The sequence below is a fragment of the Ovis aries genome, chromosome 10 (assembly GCF_016772045.2).
Source record: "Ovis aries strain OAR_USU_Benz2616 breed Rambouillet chromosome 10, ARS-UI_Ramb_v3.0, whole genome shotgun sequence".
Lineage (NCBI taxonomy): Eukaryota > Metazoa > Chordata > Mammalia > Artiodactyla > Bovidae > Ovis > Ovis aries.
In genome coordinates this window covers 63,849,258-63,862,338 of record NC_056063.1, presented here as the reverse complement: position 1 = coordinate 63,862,338, position 13,081 = coordinate 63,849,258, and positions in this window count along the sequence as shown.

Here is a 13,081-nt window from a genome sequence, read left to right as displayed (position 1 = left end):
AGTTGGTATTGCCTTCAAGCTATTTCATTCTCTGTCATCCTCTTCTCCTACTGCCCTCAGTACCTCCCAGCATCAGTCTTTTCCAGTGAGTCAACACTTCTAATGAGGTGGCCAAAGTACTGGAGTTTCAGCTTTAGCATCATTCCTTCCAAAGAACACCCAGAACTGATCTCCTTTAGAATGTACTGGTTGGATCTCCTTGCAGTCCAAGGGACTCTCAAGAGTCTTCTCCAACACCACAGTTCAAGTTCAAAAGCATCAATTCTTTGGCGCTCAGCCTTCTTCACAGTCCAACTCACATCCATACATGACTACTGGAAAAACCATAGCCTTAACTAGACGGACCTTTGTTGGCAAAGTAATGTCTCTGCTTTTGAATATGCTATCTAGGTTGGTCATAACTTTCCTTCCAAGGAGTAAGTGTCTTTTAATTTCATGGCTGCAATCACCATCTGCAGTGATTTTGGAGCCCAAAAAAATATAAAGTCTGACACTGTTTCCACTGTTTCCCCATCTATTTCCCTTGAAGTGATGGGACCAGATGCCATGACCTTAGTTTTCTGAATGCTGAGATTTAAGTCAACTTTTTAACTCTCCTCTTTCACTTTCATTAAGAGGCTTTTTAGTTCCTTTTCACTTTCTGCCACAAGGGTGCATCATCTGGCATATCTGAGGTCATTGATATTTCTCCTGGCAATCTTGATTCCAGCTTGTGCTTCTTTCAGCCCAGCGTTTCTCATGATATGCTCTGCATATAAGTTAAATAAGCGGGGTGACAATATACAGCCTTGATGTACTCCTTTTCCTATTTGAAACCAGTTTGTTGTTCCATGTCCAGTTCTAACTGTTGCTTCCTGACCTGTATATAGGTTTCACAAGAGGCTGGTCAGGTAGCCTGGTATTCCCATCTCTTTCAGAATTTTCCACAGTTTATTGTGATCCACACAGTCAAAGGCTTTGACATAGTCAATAAAGCAGAAATAGATGTTTTTCTGGAACTCTCTTGCTTTTTTGATGATCCAGCAGATGTTGACAATTTGATCTCTGGTTTCTCTGCCTTTTCTAAAACCATCTTGAACATCTGGAAGTTCACGGTTCACGTATTGCTGAAGCCTGGCTTGGAGAATTTTGAGTATTACTTTACTAGCGTATGAGATGAGTGCAATTGTGCAGTAGTTTGAGCATTCTTTGGCATCACCTTTCTTTGGGATTGGAATGAAAACTGGCCTTTTCCAGTCCTGTGGCCACTGCTGAGTTTTCCAAATTTGCTGGCATATTGAGTGTAGTACTTTAACAACATCATCTTTCAGGATTTGAAATAGCTCAACTGGAATTCTATCACCTCCACTTGGTTTGTTTGTAGTGATGCTTTCTAAGGCATCACTACAAACTTCACTACAAACATCACTTAACTTCACATTCCAGGATGTCTAGGTCTAGGTGAGTGATCACACCATCATGATTATCTGGGTCATGAATATCTTTTTGTACAGTTCTTCTGTGTGTTCTTGCCACCTCTTCTTAATATCTTCTGCTTCTGTTAGGTCCATACCATTTCTGTCCTTTATTGAGCCCATCTTTGCATGAAATGTTCCCTTGGTATCTCTAATAGTCTTGAAGAGATCTCTAGTCTTTCCCATTCTGTTGTTTTCCTCTATTTCTTTGCATTGATCGCTGAAGAAGGCTTTCTTATCCCTTCTTGCAGTTCTTTGGAACTCTGCATTCAGATGCTTATATATTTCCTTTTCTCCTTTGCTTAGCCAGGTCTTTATTAAAAGGGTTGTTTCTCCTCTCTTTAGTAAACAACATGTATTATTTTCCTATTCAATATTTGTGTTTTAGATTAATTATTATATTTCTTATTTTTAAAATAGAGATATTTAAAATTAAAAGATAAAATTTTAGATACTGCAGTTTATAAGTTTAACAAAGTTGTGAAGATGGAAATGAGGAAATAATCCGGTACCTATGGATAGACCTTATCTCTTAATACAGTAGTTACTTATGCATTTGTTTGAAGGAATATGGGGAGGGCAAGAGACTTATGTCCCTAATACAATTCCTTACTCTGTAAGATAACTAGTAAACACAACCATTTTTTCATTTAGCCAAATATTCTGCACCCTATTGAAATTTAAATATATTCAGGAAAATAATCAAACAATAGTCATGATCTTAAATATATTATTAACATCTAACATTCATTATTTCATATGTTCATCAAATATGCAAATGTGGACAGCTAGTTTGTAAGAAGGCATAGTAGAATTGAGAAATGATAATATATCAGTAAACATTTTGTAATTTTTTTACAGCATGCTTTACTCATAGTGGTTATATAGCAAACATCCACATGAAAGAAGATCAGTATATTAAAATTATGACAACTGGGACTTTATAGAAATTCTCTCACATTTCCTGGGAATCCTCATATAGGCTCTTGCTGTAGAAAAATGACTGCATATAGAACTCAGATTTCTTGTAAATAGATTTCAAATGCTTCCAATTGCAACTGTTCACTTCAAGCCAGAAGTAACATGTGGCTATATTTTACATTGCATAATTATATAATAATTTTGGAATATCAATTCTCTTCTGTACAAATACTTGTAAATTTACTCGAGGATATCCATTGAACAGATTATTTGTGGATTTCAATTTCCTGTGACTGGATGTTACCCATGATCTTTTCATCAGTTTCTTTCACCCTATGTTGCAATGTTAATTAAAAAGAATTATTATTTGAGATGCAGCCTAGCTATTTTCTATTTCTAAGGGACAGAAAATATCATTGCCAATTGCTTCCAAAAGGATTGAAATGTGTGGGATGATAAGGAATCTTCCCAGTTTGCTATTATATTTAAAAGCTGCATTTAAACATTATGTTAATGGAATGTAACTATAATCAATTAAAATGTTATTTTCAAAGCAATTTTAATTGTAGTCACTTAATATATACCCCTCATTCATAGCATGGACAGAAATAGACTAGGGAAATAAAATTAAAATAGCAAAGTGATAAAATAATATATTGAGTATATATTAGTGTTGAATAATATATTATATAATATAAATGTACAAAAATAAATCCTATGAATCATAGACTAAATTTTTCCAATCACTTATTATATGAAGAAAATCATATAACAAATAAAAATGTGATTTTACTGAGCACAACAGAAAATATTTTCTCTAGAATTGGCTTCTCCAAATTTTGTTATTATTTAATGTAATCTTATGTTTAGTAACCAAATTTTGTCTTTATCATTTAGACTGTATTCTACATTGTTTCATCATGATTCCCTATTAAAGACTAATACACTAATTCACTAGCTTCTAGAAAAGTCTTTCATTCATGTTTTTATCTGTATCTATCATTACAAACTGCCTTTAACTACACCAAAAATTGTTTCACTCAAAGTTACCAGTGGGAAGTCTGTGGATATTATACATGGCTCAGTACAATATGCAAGTACCATCAAAAAGGCCAAGCTATAAACAGAAGGAAACTTTCAAACATGACAGAAAATATTTACAAAAACCTTGCAATTAATATCATACTCAATAGTGGAAGACTGAAAACTTTCTCCAAAGAAAGTGAAGTTGCTCAGTCGTGTCCGACTCTTTGCAACCACATGGACTATAACCTACCATGCTCCTCCATCCATGGGATTTTCCAGGCAAGAGTACTGGAGTTGGTTGCCATTTCCTTCTCCAGAGGATCTTCCTGACCCAGAGATCAAATGTGGGCCTCCCACACTTTAGGCAGACGCTTTACCATCTGAGCCAACAGGGAAGTCCAAAAGAAGGAACAAGAAAGTAAGTTCACTTGTGCCATAGCTATTTAACACTATAGTGGAAGTTCTATCCAAAGCAATCAAACAAGAAAAAGAAATAGGGATATTCACATTGGAAAATAAGTAAAACCATTTCTGGGGCTTCCCTTGCTGGCTCAGTGGTAAAGAATTCACCTCCCAGTGCAGTGGGGGTAAGTTTGATTTCTATGTCAGGGAGATCCCCTGGAGAAAGAAATGGCAACCCACTTCAGTATTCATGCCTGGAAAATCCCATGGACAGAAGAGCCTGGTGTGCTACAGTCCACGGCACTGCAAAAGAATTGGACAGGACCTAGTGACTAAACAACAAACAACAAATATCATTTCTATCTGAAGACATGATAATGATAAATTTATACCCCCAAAGAATCCATGAAAAGATTATTAGAACCAATAAACAAGTTCAGAAAATTTTCCAGATACATTTTAGTATATAAAAATTAGTTTATTTCTATATACAAGCACAAAACAATAAAAAGTGAAAGCTAACTATTTCATTTGCAATAGGATCAGAAATAATACGTTGCTTAGGAATAAACCAAGAAAATGTATGATCTACACACTGAACCTACAAAATATTGTTGAAAGGTATTAAGAAGATCTAAATCAATGGAAAAAGACTCCATATTCATGAATTGGAAAACTGAATATTATTAAAGTGTCAATACTCTTCAAAATGATAAATAAAAACAATCTGTATCAAATTTCCAATTGTCTTTCTTTATAAAAGTGAACAAACTGTTCCAAAAATTCATATGAAATTGCAAGGGACCCAGATATACTAATCATCTTGAAAAAGCAGAATAAATTTGGTGGAATCACACTTCTCAATCTCAAAATATATTATACAGCTATAGTAATCAAAATAGGATCATAGAAGCATAAAGTCAGACATTCAGATCAATAAAATAGAATGGAGAGTACAAAGGTAAACCCATATCCCAATGGTGAATAGATTTTTAACAAAGGTGACATTCAGTTGGGGGGAGAATAATCTTTCCAACAAATGATGCTTGGATACCTAGAATTCCATATGCAAACTACTGAATACTGAATACAGTTGGACCTGTATCTCCCACAAATAATTCAAAATAACTCAAAATTCATCAAAGACCTAAATATAGGTACAAAACCCATAAAGTTCCTAGATGCAAATGTAGATTTAATCTTCATGACCAAGCCGTATTCAACAGCTTGTTGAATACAATGCCAAATTTAAAGCAAGTAATAAAACAAATGTACTTTGAAAGACACTAGCAAGAAGCTGAAAGATTTCTTCAAAATCTTTTTTTTTTTTTTAAAAATAAAATGCCCTTAGAGAGTTGAAAAGAATTTAGGAAAAGTATTTACAATTTAACTAAATAATATAAGTCCTGAGTCCATCCTAAAGGAGACAGGTCCTGGGTGTTCACTGGAAGGACTGATGTTGAAGCTAAAACTCCAATACTTTGGCCACCTAATGTGAAGAGCTGACTCATTTGAAAAGACCCTGATGCTGGGAAAGATTAAGGGCAGAAGGAGAAGGGGATGACAGAGGATGAGATGGTTGGATAGCATCACCGACTCAATGGACATGGGTTTGGGTAGACTCCGGCAGTTGATGATGGACAGGGAGGCCTGGCATGCTGTGTTTCGTGGGGTCACAAAGAGTCAGACACGACTTGAGCAACTGAACTGAACTGAACTGAACTGAATTCTGAATAGAAGTATATATATAGAATATTTGCAAGTCAACAATAGAAAAGCATATGACACAATTAAGTGATTCATGTAAACATATTTATCTAAAATATATGTAAATGACCAACAGGGATTTGAAAAGATGTTCTAATTCAGTAAACATAAGGAAATGCAAATCAAAACAATGAGATACCACTTCTCACCCAGTAGCATAACAACAATAATAATGAATAATAATGATGAAACTAAGTGTTGGAGAAGATGTGGAAAATTTCCTGGTGGGAATATAAAATGTAGTATAAAAATAGTGACTTTATAAAAGCTTGGGAAAGAGACACAGATGTGTATAACGGACTTTTGGACTCAGAGGGAGAGGGAGAGGGTGGGATGATTTGGGAGAATGACATTCTAACATGTATACTATCATGTGAATTGAATCGCCAGTCTATGTCTGACGCAGGATGCAGCATGCTTGGGGCTGGTGCATGGGGATGACCCAGAAAGATGTTATGGGGAGGGAGGTGGGAGGGGGGTTCATGTTTGGGAATGCATGTAAGAATTAAAGATTTTAAAATTTAAAAAATAAAAAACTAAAAATAAAAAAAAATAAAATAAAATAAAAAAATAAAGGTGGAGTTTAAAAAAAAAAATAAAAATTAAAAAAAAATAAAAGCTTGGCAGTTCCTCAAAAGTTAAGTACAGAATTATCATGTGACACAGAAATTCCAATTTTTCCTCATGTAACATATAAGAATTGAAATCATGTTCACCCAAACACTTGTGAATATTTAAAACAATATTATTATTTATAACAACATTATTCATATTCACTATTATTCATAATAGTGATAAAAGTAGAAACAGTTCAAATATCCATCAACTGATTAATGGATAAATAAAAATGGAATATTATTCAGGTATAAAAAGGAATGAAGTACTGACACATGTTACTTTATAAATGAATCTTAAAAATAATACTGTGCTATGAGAAAGAAACCAGTCACAAAGGCACAGACACACACAGAATGACGGTTTCATTTAGATGAAAGGTTAGAATGGGCACATTTTATATATAGCATATATTAGTGGTTGGCAGGAGTAGGGGGAGCAGACAATGGGTATTGACTGCTAATAAGTATGGTATGGAATTTCTCTGGAATTGTTTCTAGAAAATGTTCTGAACCAGATAATAGTGGTAATTTGTGGAAACACTGAAATCTCATGAATTGTACACTTTAAAATGGCTAAAATGGTGAACTTTATATTATGTGAGGTTTATCTCAGTGAAGAAAATCTCACTTCCATTAAAATCTCTTTACATTGTTATCATCAATTAAAGCCCATCTACAAACATTTCCTGCAGAGTTACTCTAAGGCACCTATATCGTCCACCCTATAAAACAATATTCCAATCTGGCCTATGGCTACCTTTTGCTCACCTAATTAGTTCCACATGTCCCTAGTTGACTTTCAAAGTCCTTTAGCTATTGTCTACTTCATAATTCTACAAGATTTTACCCACTGCTCAGAAAGAAACTCAATCAAGTCATACTAATTTCTCCTTCAAGTGATTTAATCCCTGTATCCCTGTAGTATATTGTCATTATTTCTGAGAAACACTTCTTTCCTCTTATTTGCTTACAGAAATCTGAAATCTACAAGGATTCATTTCCTCCATATACTTTCTTAAAAGCAATTAAGCTCATATTATCCTCTTATATTAGTCAAATTAAATAACCCATATTTTGTCTACTAATAATTTTCTGTAGTAAGTTAAACAATGTATTACATGGGAAATGTGTGTGAAATAACCACTGTAAATGCCTGAGGTAGCTATAAAAAAAAAAATCTTGAAAAATAAAGAGAATGCATGTATACAGAAAGGTTACTAAACCCTGAAGTTGAACCTGCCATCTTAACATTACATACCAGTGTTCCAAAGCCTAGAATTTTAGCTTTATTAGTTCCATGCAGCCATCAAGAGATAAGCAAAAAACATGATTGATAAAGGACTTTGAATTAGAGATGCTCTTTAAATAGCCAGGGCCACAAAAATGCCACTTTTTATGTGTAAACTAGTAGTAATAGTAGGGGGAGGATTAGGAAGAGAGGATGAGGAGAAGAAGGAATGGCGTCTGCTCCGGAACCGCTAACGTCAGCTCTGAGTAAAAAATAAAAACAAAATCAGTTTCCTCATTCCCTGAGAAAGTCATTTAAAACTTGACCCCAAATATTTTTAAGGTCATATCCGTGCATGCACAATCTCTTCAGTTGTGTTGGACTCTTTGAGACCCCATGGACTGTAGCCTGACTGGCTCCTCTGTCCATGGGATTCTCCAGGCAAGAATACTGGAGTCAGCTGCCATGCCCTCCTCCAGGGGATCTTCCCCATCCAGGACTGAAGCCACATCTCCTGCTGCTCCTGCATTGCAGGTGAATTCTTTATCACTGAAGCACTGGGGATGCCCTGAAGGTCCTATGTTCACAATAAAGAAAAATAAATGGAAAAAATGTGGAATAAAAATATTATTTACTGACAGATGAATACAATCATAAGCAAGAAAAATCTAACCAAATATATTTGAGATATTAAATTTTTAATTTTATTGCTATCAGAAAATACATATGAAAAATTTAGTTCAGATATGTTAAACTGTAAGAAGAGAATAGACACAGAAAGGAATTGCTCTGAAATTTTAAAAAAGTATGATTCCATCCATAGTAATTGCATTCTTACATGTAACAACAATGTTAATTTATGTGTTCAGGAAATGAGACTTGAAAAAAATTTTTTTATTTTACTGGGTTATAAACAGTGATTAATACCTGAGCATATCTAACAGAAGAAGAGAGGCGATAATTCAATGAAAAAAAAAATCTGATTGATTTTCTCAAAAACAGTCTAGATTTCAGGAAATTATTGAAAAGAACTCTCAGAAAGCTTCCGATGTATAATCCATAATAATAATATTTAAAAACAGCTATATTAGATGACTACAGGGAAAAAAAAAGAAGACTAATTGGGGTGACAATACCAGGAAAATGTATGTACAATACTTCTGGCATTATTGTATCAGCTACAAGGTGACACAGTTATTGCTAGATGATGATATAGTTATACCTTCTGTTCAGAGAGCTCCTGCCTAGAATATGTTATAGAATTACAGGAAGCAAGAGAAATGCCAATCCAATTCAAGCCTAGGATAAGAAAACAAAACTGTTTACTAGTTAAAAAAAAAAAAATCTCTGGACCAGAAAGCAATGTGAGAGGAAGAGTAATAAAGATACTGCAATTCAATCCAACAAACAAGGCAGAATGAATATGTGGATAGGAGATACGGATTTTTAAAACTCAGCTGTGCCTAACTACAAAGAGTAGAGGAAAAAGGGAACACAGTGTATATGTTCCACAACCACAGAAAAATGCATGGCAGAAAGGACTCTTTCTACTCTTTGAAGCCTTGAATTACCAAGGGTTTTCTAAAGGATTGGGATAATCAAATCCACGGAAAAGCAAAATATCAGGGAAAAACATCTGGCAAAAGCAGTGATTCTCACTAGGTCCTTGGGAGCCCAAGTCCTGCAGGCATTGATGGCAGCTTCATTTTAAGAATGCACAAAGGGCAAGCCTCATGCTGCATCAGATGTAGATGCTCAAGCGAGGACTTCCCTCTTGGATGTTTATTGTATACCTAGGAAACCCCATTCCAAAAATCCATGGGAGCAGATGCTGTTGTTGTTTAGTCTCTTAATCACGTCTGACTCTTTTTGCGACCCATGGACTGTAGCCCACCAGGCTCCTCTATCCATGCTATTTCCCAGGCAAGTATACTGGAGTGGGTTGCCATTTCCTTTCCCAGGGCTTCTGCCCAATCCAGGGATAGAATCCATGTCTTCTGCATGGGTAGGCAGATTCTTTACCTCTGAGCCACCAGGGCAGTCCACAGATAACTGTAGTACAGGATTAAAAACGAGGGGTCTCTGAGAAAGGAGAAAAACAGAAGAGACAGGATTTGAGAGATGTAATAAAAAGCACTCTATGAATGGAGAGTTGGTTGCTACAGATGCAATTTACTCTGCATAGTGGAGTGAGAAAAGAAAATGTCACCTGACAGAATTCACACTCAATTTAGCATTGAAGTGCCTGAAACAAAAGGCTCAGATAGAAATGTAAATTTAGATGTTCTAAATATGCAAGCTAGAGAATAAGAGCAGAGTTCATCATTGCACATTTCTGAAATTTTTAAGAAAATTTAAAAATATCAAATGGCAAGAACTACAATGCTCAGAAAAGTGAAGTCACTCAGTCTTGTCCACTCTTCGAGACCCCATGGACTGCAGTCCGCCAGGCTCCCCTGTTCATGGGGCTTCTCCAGGAAAGAATACTTTAGTGGGTTGCCATGCCCTCCTCCAGAGGATCTTCTCAAGCCAGGGATTACTCAGATCTCCTGCTTTACAGTCGGATTCTTTACTGTCTGTGGCACCAGGGTAAGCTATTTCCAACTCTTAGGAGTCCTCTATCTACTGCTTTTGCCAGAGATTTCATTGAGTCTCCACCATCAACTCTTAAAAAGATAGCATCTTTGTGTATTGTTCTATGTCCTGGTTCTGAAAATATAATTTTGTTAGAAAAATGGCCCTAATCGTTCTTGAGTTTTCTCAGTATCATAGGTGTGGGGCAATATTTTGAAAGTTTTGATTTAGAAATTAAGTTGTGAGGCTGTTGAGAGTGTTGGTATTAAAAAAAAAAAAAAAAAACTTCAATTTTGAGGTTTTGAATAAACCATCTCATTTCTTTAGTGACGATTCAGGCTGCAGGAGCTGATCGAACAAAGCTCATTGAGGATTAAAGATTTTAATTGTCCCTCATGGCTCAGATGGTAAAGAATCTGCCTGTGATGTGGGAGACTCAGGTATAATCCTTGGGTTGGGAAGATTCCCTTTGAGAATAAGCCCTGGAGAACCCTACAGATAGAGGAGGCTGGCGGGCTACAGTCCATGGGGTTGCAAACAGTAGGACGGGACTGAGAGACTTAACACTGTCCCATGTTCCTACCTACTTTATTGGGGATAAACTGCTTAAAGTTATATTACTCTGTGGGAATTTGATAATGGAGAATATTGCTAATATTCAAATTTGTATAAATCTGGTCTCTTATGTGCATGCAAGAAAAATTAATATTGAAAAACAGAAGAAAAGATTGATAGAAGAATGTCAGAGATGCATGGAATCATTGGAACTAGAGATAGAAAATAAGCAAAAATTAAAATAACTTCTGATGTAGAAGAGGAATAAATCCAACAACTACAAGATGCTAGTGGACATCACAGCTGGAAAAACCTTATTTCACATACTATTGCACTTGCCACCCAACAGAGTTATAGTTGCTTTTAATTAATTCTGATAATTTCTTTCTATGTGTCACCTACTCCAAATTCAACTTTATGATCTCCAGAAACAGTGAACTTTCTCAGCGTAGGTCTTGTGCCAGTACCTTCCCTGCTGGGAACTAGAGGGGTAGAGAACCATGAGCCTTCCCTTTTTGATTTGTGTTATAGATGGTTGGCCCTTTAATTACAGTAATATTAAACATAGGAGAGTTTTAAAAAATATTTTTCCTGAAGCCATTGTGGAATTTGATTTTATCAGCCCTTTAAACACACACACACAAACAGACCAATAAGTATTTAATATATATTTTATAAATTTAAATGTTATATATACATTTATAAAATAATTATTCTTCTATAAGTTTTATATATTTAAATAATATATATTAAATATAAAATATAAATTAGATATATATTATTCTCTGTTCCTTTTCCTGTTGAATACCCATATATACCATCCTTTTGAATCCAGACTTAAATAAATAATTTTACCAAATATACTCCCAGGGAAGTAGATACTAAAATTGAGCAGAACTGCAAAAGCTTTAAAGGAAGAAACAATTTTAAAGAAAACAGAAAGAACAGGGAAGGCCAGATGAAGGTATCAGACTATGAAAGCAACCCAAAAAGGCCCTACTAGTGCTGCTGGGTGCTGCAGAGCAAAGGCTGCCCATAAAATGGTTGCTTCACTGGACACAGAAGGCTAGGCCCTTGGGTATCTCCTTGTTCAATCATTGGCCAGAAAATGCCTGGAGAAGAGCGGGACCTCGTTTGAAAACTGAGGCAAGGCCTGAAAACTCTCACAGCTGGAAGCTCAATTAACCATCATCCTAGCAGACAGGCAGTATATCATTTTTTGCAAGGTATTCGAAGTCTCCATCTCTGTGTGCTCTAATTAGCTCCAAATCAGCATATCAAGCCAATGATTTTTCTGCAAAGTATATCAAACTCATATTCAATCCCAAAGAAAATCAACCCAATGCTGTTGTTAATTTCTCCCTTAGGTTCATAAGTTAGGATTTTTATATAATTCCTATTTCTCTTCTAATACCATCTCAGCCTCAATTTTTATAATGCAAGTCATGGTCTAAATTTGAGATTTAATTGCCATCAACAGACTCTAAAAGATATTGAGAAAAGTAGAAATTTTGAAAAGGCAAAACTAGTACATACATGCACACACACATGGATATGTACATACACACACACACACACATATATATATACACAAACACACAATATAAGTTAAGAAAAAAATCGTGTGGTATCTTCCCCCTGCCCTACCTTTTATTAATGTTGGCCTGGGCCTGAATGATTTTGGGGATTATATCTAGTCACCAATTAATTTTTTTTTTCTCTTCAGCATAGGATGTCAAGAATCTATAAAAATAAAAGCACATATGTAACCATAAAACTTATGAACATATCTTGACCACTTACAAAATGTACAATATGACACACAATGATTAACATATTTACTAATGAAAAAGCCTTGATCAGTGGTTCAAAAAAAGAAAAAAAAAAGACATAATCTCCTTCTCTTAGAGTAATTTATATAATAAACTCAAATGGCTACAGACCACATTACTAATGCTTACACTCAATATTGTAAAAAATACTAATTGAGATGAAAGTAAATATGTTTCAGTTAGCTCTTTTTAAAAAATATAATTACAGTAAGATTGCCTGTTTGTTTTTAATAACTTGCTAACAATTTTATAAAAGCTAAGTATATATACAAATGTCATATGACTGTCAATGGTATATCATTACATTAAAAAAAAATAAGTTGCAGAGTGATTCCATTCCAGCAAAAAGATACTTTAAAATGCAAGTATTTGTGTATATGCGTATATGAGTTGCATATGACATGCTTCTAATGAATTAATTGAATGTTGTAGAGTGACAGGGCTTGACTTCTAAGGTGCAGTTAGAAAGGCAACACTGCTTCCACCTTGCTGTCTCCTGTGGGATACTCTTTAGAAAGCAGCCACCACGTGAGAAAACCGGCTACAGCAAGAGGCTCCTGCTTATAGGTGGAGCTAATTCTCCAGTGGAGAGCGAGCATCTGCTGAGAGAACTACTCTTCATATCTTTCCGGTCTGCAGCCTTTGAGCCACCTCAAAGGGGAAGAGTTTATACATCGATCCCCCTGAACCCTTCAAAATTGGCTT